Here is a 6,327-nt window from a genome sequence, read left to right as displayed (position 1 = left end):
CCCATCTACAGTAGTCCCACCTGCCCGCGTTTGGCCCATGTACCTCTAAACCTGTCCTATCTATGTCTAAATGTCCCTTAAACGTTGCTATAGGAACTACCTTCTCTGGCAGCTTGTTCCATATACCCACCACTTGTGTGGAAATGTTGCCCGTCCGGTTCCTCTTAAATCTTTCCCCTCTCACCTTAAACTTCTGTCCTAATTTCTTGACCCTCTCTGGGTAACCCTATCGTTCACCCTGTCTAGTCCTCCCATGACTTTGTACACCTCTAAAGATCACCTCTGATCCTCCTGTGCTCCAAGCAATAAAGTCCTAGCCTGCTCAACCTCTCCCTGTAGCTCAGGCTTTTGTGTTGTTGAGGCCGTGTTGAATGGAACAAGCCCTTCAGCCCACAATGCCTGTGCTGAATACGATGCCAAGTTAAATTAATGTCCTCTCCCTGCACAAGATCCATATCCATTAAAAGCCTTCTAAACACTACTATTGAATCTGCCACCACCACCATCGCTGGTGTTCCAGGCATCCACCACCCTCTGTATAAACAAAAACTTGCCCCACACATCTCCTTTAAGCTTTGCGCCTCTCATCTTACAGCTATGCCCTCTAATCTTTGACATTTCCACCCTAGGGGAGAAAATGTTTCTGTCTTTGCCTCGTCATTTTATAAACTTCTATCAGGTCTCCCCTCAGCCTCTGGCATTCTAGAGAAAACAATCCAAGTCTGTCCAACCTCTGCCTGCAGCTGATACCCTCTAATCCAGGCAACATTCTGGTTAACCTCCGCTGCAGACTCTCCAACGACTCCACATCCTTCTTGTATTGCGCTAAACCAGAACTGCACGCAATACTCCAAATGTGGCCTCTCCAAGGTCCTATAAAGCTGCATGGTGACTTGCTGACTTTTGTATTCGATGCCCCTACCGGCTGCTTTAAATTATGAGCTGAATTAGGCTATTCGGCCCATCAGGTCTTCCACACCATTTAATTATGGCTGGTCTATCCTTCCCTATCATCCCCATTTCACTGCTTTCTCCCTGTAACCTTTGACACCCTTACTAATCAAGAACATGGCGTCCACAGCCATCTGCGGCAACGAATTCCACACATTCACCACCCTGACTAAAGTACCTCCTTTTATTCTGAATTCTGAGTCCATGCCCTCTGGTCATAGACTCTCCCACTAGTGGAGATATCCTCTCCACATCTACTCTATCCAGGCCTTTCATGATTTGGTAAGTTTCAATGAGGTCCCCCCTCATCCTTCTAAACTCCAGTGAGTACAGGCCCAGTGCCATCAAACTCTCATCATTCGTTTACCCAATCATCCCAAGGTTTATTCTTGTAAAGCTCCTCTGGTCCATCTCCAACGCCAGCACATCCTCAGATATGGAACCCAAAACTGTCCACAATATTCCAAATGTGGTCAGACCAGTGCCTGATAAAGCCTCAGCATTACATCCCTGCTTTTATATTCTAACCCTTCACAATGAATATGAGCATTGCATTTACCTTCATTACCTGAAAGTCTGGAAGTCAGATTTTAGTGAGAAGGACACGTCAAAAGCCATCTTTAAGTCTGCCGACGACACCGTCGTTGGACAAATTACGAATAATGATGAGTCAGGGTATAGGAAGGAGATCGATTGACTGATTGGTGCCAGAACACGAACTTCATTCTCAAAGATAGACGTTTGGGAATGTAGGGATTGACGTTTCCAGTCGGGACCCTTCAGATCAACCCGAAACCTTACCCATCCTTTTTCTCCAGAGATGTTGCCTGACCCACTGAGTTACTCCAGCAATTTGTGTCTATCTTTGGTATAAACCAGCATCTGCAGTTTCTTGTTTCCACAACTTTGTTCTCATGTCAGTAAGACCAAGGAGCTGATTGTGGACTTTGGACGAGGAAGGTCAACGATCCATAAACCTGTCTTTATCAATGGGATGCTGGTGGAGAGAGTCAAAAACTCCAAGCTCCTGGGCGTGCATATCTTTGAAGATCTGTCCTGGACCCAGCACATTGATGCAATCATAAAGAAAGCCCATCAATGCCTCTACTTCCTGAGAAGATTAAGGAGGGTATGTCAATGAATACTCACTCTCTCGAACTTCTACAGGTGTACGGTAGAGAGCATGTTGACTGGTTGCATCACGGCCTGGTTCGGCCACTCGAACGCCCAGGAATGAAGGAGATTACAGAGAGTGGTGGACTCTGCCCGGTCCATCACGGGTACTGACCTCCCCACCATCAAAGGGATTTACAGGAGGCGCTGCCTCAAAAAGGCAGCCAACATCATCAGAGACCCACACCACCCTGGCTACGTTTTCATCTCACTCCTGCCATCAGGAAGCAGGTATAGGAGCTTCTCCCCTACACCATCAGGCTTGAACACTGCACAACACTAACCTCAATCATGGACTGTCCTTGATGGTATTAGTATTGGGGTTATTGATTTACTGTTGAGAGATACAACGTAGAAGCAGGCCTTTGGACCCATTGAGTCCATGCCGACCATCGAACACCCGTTCACACTAGTTCTATGTTATCCCACTTTCTCACCCACTCCCTACTCATTAGTGGAAATTTACAGAGGGACAGTTAATCTACAAACCTGCACATCATTCAGATGTGGGAGGAAACTCGAGCACCTGGAGGAAACCCACGCGGTCACAGGGACAACATGCAAAACTCCACTCGGACAGTACCCGAGGTTAGGCTCGAACCCGGGCGGGCCTCGAGCGCTGTGAGCCATCGTCTCTACCAGCTGTGCGTCCAAAGGAAATAAAATAATATTGAATTTCTGTTTATTATGTTGTCCGTGAGCACTGTGTTTATGGACCTGTTCAGCTGATGCAAGTAAGAATTTTATTCTTCTGTTGTCGATACAGATGACAATTAAATGCTCGACCCCGAACCTAGGCCTAGAGCTTCTGTGGACTAGATTCAAGAGTCAAGAGCATTTAATTGCCATCTGTACCGACAACGGAAGAATGAAAGATATCGAGGAGTCCAACGGATTCACCTGCAGTCCAACGGATACAGTAGATGCGGTTGGAGCAGGTGCAAGTGAACCTCTGCCTAACCTGAAAGGACGGTCAGGGTCCTTCGACAGTCGAGGGAGGAGGTATAGGGACAGGGGATGCATCTCCTGTGGTTGCTGGGGAAGGTGCCTGGGGAGGTGATGGTTTGGATGGGAAGTGATGAGTTGCAGAGAGAACAGTCTCTGCGGAAATCGGAAAGGGGTAGAGATGGGAAGATGTGGCTAATGGTGGGATCCCATTGGATTTAAAGGGGAGGGAGTTGTCGGAGATGGTCCAAGTGAATTTGAGTGCATTTAAACGGGAGGGAGGTGAAAAGAAGCTATTGACTACACAGTGGTCGGTGTAAACATAAGGAACCACAGCACAATTCCTGAAGAAGGGTTCCAGCCTGAAATGTTACCTATCCGTGTTCTCCAAAGATGCTACCTGACCCGCTGAGTTACTGCAGGACTTTGTGTCTTTCACCGTGTCTGTGACCACACTGAGCGATAGCTCACTGCTGCCACCTGCTGTCCCTTCCCAAGGTGAGGGTGTCGTAAGTTTGGAAACGTAGACACTGGGAACTAGTTTAACATTGGTAGGAAGGAACTGCAGATGCTGGTTTAAACCGAAGAAAGACACAAAATGCTGGACTAACTCAGCCGGACAGGCAGCATCTCTGGAGTGAAGGAATGGGTGACATTTTGGGTCAAAACCCTTCAGACAGAGTCGGGAGAGTGAGACAGAGCTATGGAAGAGTAAGGTGTGAAAACCAAAGCAAATGAATGGTTAGGAAATGTAGATAGACACAAAAAGCTGGAATAACTCAGCGGGACAGGCAGCATCTCTGGAGAAGGAATGGGTGACCTTTCGGGTCAAGACCCTTCTGACCACGGCTGAAGAAGGGTCACCCATTCCTTCTCTCCAGAGATGCTGCCTTTACTGCTGAGTTACTCCAGCTTTTTGTGTCTATCTTCGGTTTAAACCAGCATCTGCAGTTCCTTATTCAAGTAGTTTTATTCAAATCGGTGTTATATTTTTAAAGTTATTCACTTTTGAAAGTTTAAATCTATCTCCTAGGGAGGGAGGGGGAGGGAGGTGGGTGAATAAGGGGGGTTGAGGGGGAAGGGGAAGTGGGGATGGGTAGTGGTGGGAGGGGGAGGGGGGTAGGAGAGGCTGCTGCACCAATGCAGGAGAGGTTTGGGCCCAACGGGTCCACTTGGTCTAGTCAGTCACTGAGAGTAGGCGTGCAGGTACAGCAGGCAGTGAAGAAAGCTAATGGCATGTTGGCCTTCCTAGCGAGAATATTTGCGTATAGGAGCAAGGAGGTCCTACTGCAGTTGTACAATTGTACAAATTCTTCAGGGATTGGATAGGCTAGATGTAGGAAAAATGTTCCTGATCTTGAGGGAGTCCAGAACCAGGGGTTACGGTTTAAGAATAAGGGGTAGAAACATAGAAAAATAGGTGCATGAGTAGGCCATTCGGCCCTTTGAGCCAGCACCGCCATTCAATCTGATCATGGCTGATCATCCAAAATCAGTACCCCGTTCCTGCTTTTCCCCCATATCCCTTGATTCCTTTAGCCCAAAGAGCTATATCTAATTCTCTCTTGAAAGTTAGGATATTTAGGACTGAGATGAGGATTTTTTCTTTCAGCCAGAGTTGTGACTCTGTGGAATTCTCTGCCACAGAAGGCAGTGGAGGCCAATTCACTGGATGTTTTCAAGAGAGAGTTAGATATAGCTCTTGGGGCTAATGGAATCAAGGGATATGGGGAAAAAGTAGGAACAGGGAACTGATTCTGGATGATCAATAGACAGACAATAGGTGCAGGAGTAGGCCATTCAGTCGTTCGAGCCAGCACCGCCATTCACTGTGATCATGGCTGATCATCATCCACAATCAGTATCCCGTTCCTGCCTTCTCCCCAAATCCCTTGATATGGACTCTATCCAACTCTCTCTTGTAACCATCCAGAGAATTGGCCTCCACTGCCTTCTGAGGCAGAGAATTCAACAGATTCCCAACTCTCTGAGTGAAAAGGTTTTTCCTCGTCTCCGTTCTAAATGGACAACCCCGTATTCTTAAACTGTGGCCCCTGGTTCTGGACTCCCCCAACATCAGGAACTTGTTTCCTGCCTCTAACATGTCCAATCCCTTAATAATCTTATAAGTTTCAGTAAGATCCCCTCTCATCCTTCTAAAGTCCAGTGTATACAAGCCCAGTCCCTCCATTCTTTCAACATACAACAGTCCCGCCATCCCGGGAATTAACCTTGTGAACCTACGCTGCACTCCCTCAATAGCAAGAATGTCCTTCCTCAAATTTGGAGACCAAAACTGTACACAATACTCCAGGTGTGGTTTCACTAGTGCCCAGTACAACTGCAGAAGGACCTCTTTGCTCCTATACTCAACTCCTCTTGTTATGAAGGCCAACATGGCATTAGCTTTCTTCACTGCCTGCTGTACCTGCATGCTTACTCACACAACCTGTCAAGTCACCCTGCATCCTCATAGCATCCTCCTCACAGTTCACACTGCCACCCAGCTTTGTGTCATCTGCAAATTGCTAATGTTACTTTTAATCCCTTCATCTAAGTCATTAATGTATATTGTAAATAGCTTCCTCCTCTTCTTCGGACTCGACACTCCGCTCCTCCTCTTCCACCGCCTCCTCCTCCAAGGCCGTCGAACACGGCTCCCTGGACCCTTCGCCCTCAGGCGGGTCGGCGACCTCTAGTGCTCGCGGCTTCGGCCCCTGCAGACCCTCCAGGCCCCTCGGCTCGGGTTCTTCCCGCTGCTCCTCTCCCAGCCTGCTCAACCCTGTCCTTTCCTCCTGTTGTTCTCCCCCGCCGGCCGGTGGGCGGCCCTCTGCTTCTCGGCCTTGCTCTCCTGCCTCCCTTCCCGGCTGCGTTTCCCCTTCTCCCGCCAGCTGGCCAGACGTCTTCCCAGCTGCTGCTTGCGTCCGCGGGCTTGGCAGCCCTTCTCCTGGTTCCTCTTCCTCCACCGGATCTTCCCGCTTCCTCCTCATTTTTTACAACACAAAAATTGGCTTTTTGGCGTTTTTTCAAGGTAAGAATGTACCTGTTGCATGTGTTACTAGTGTATGCCGTAAGCTGCCATGTCCTCCAGACGGCTTCAGCGACGCCATGCGTCACGCACTTTGACCTTACGACCTCATGTGCAATCCCCCTATACACCCAATTTGTCAACCTCTCCCCCCCGTTATTTAGTTTAAACCCACACGTGTAGCACTAACAAACCTGCTTGCAAGAATGTTGGTCCCCCTCCAATTAAGG

Source organism: Rhinoraja longicauda, chromosome 14 (assembly GCF_053455715.1).
Source record: "Rhinoraja longicauda isolate Sanriku21f chromosome 14, sRhiLon1.1, whole genome shotgun sequence".
Lineage (NCBI taxonomy): Eukaryota > Metazoa > Chordata > Chondrichthyes > Rajiformes > Arhynchobatidae > Rhinoraja > Rhinoraja longicauda.
The sequence above is the reverse complement of the archived record's forward strand: the minus strand, read 5'-3'. Positions refer to the sequence as shown.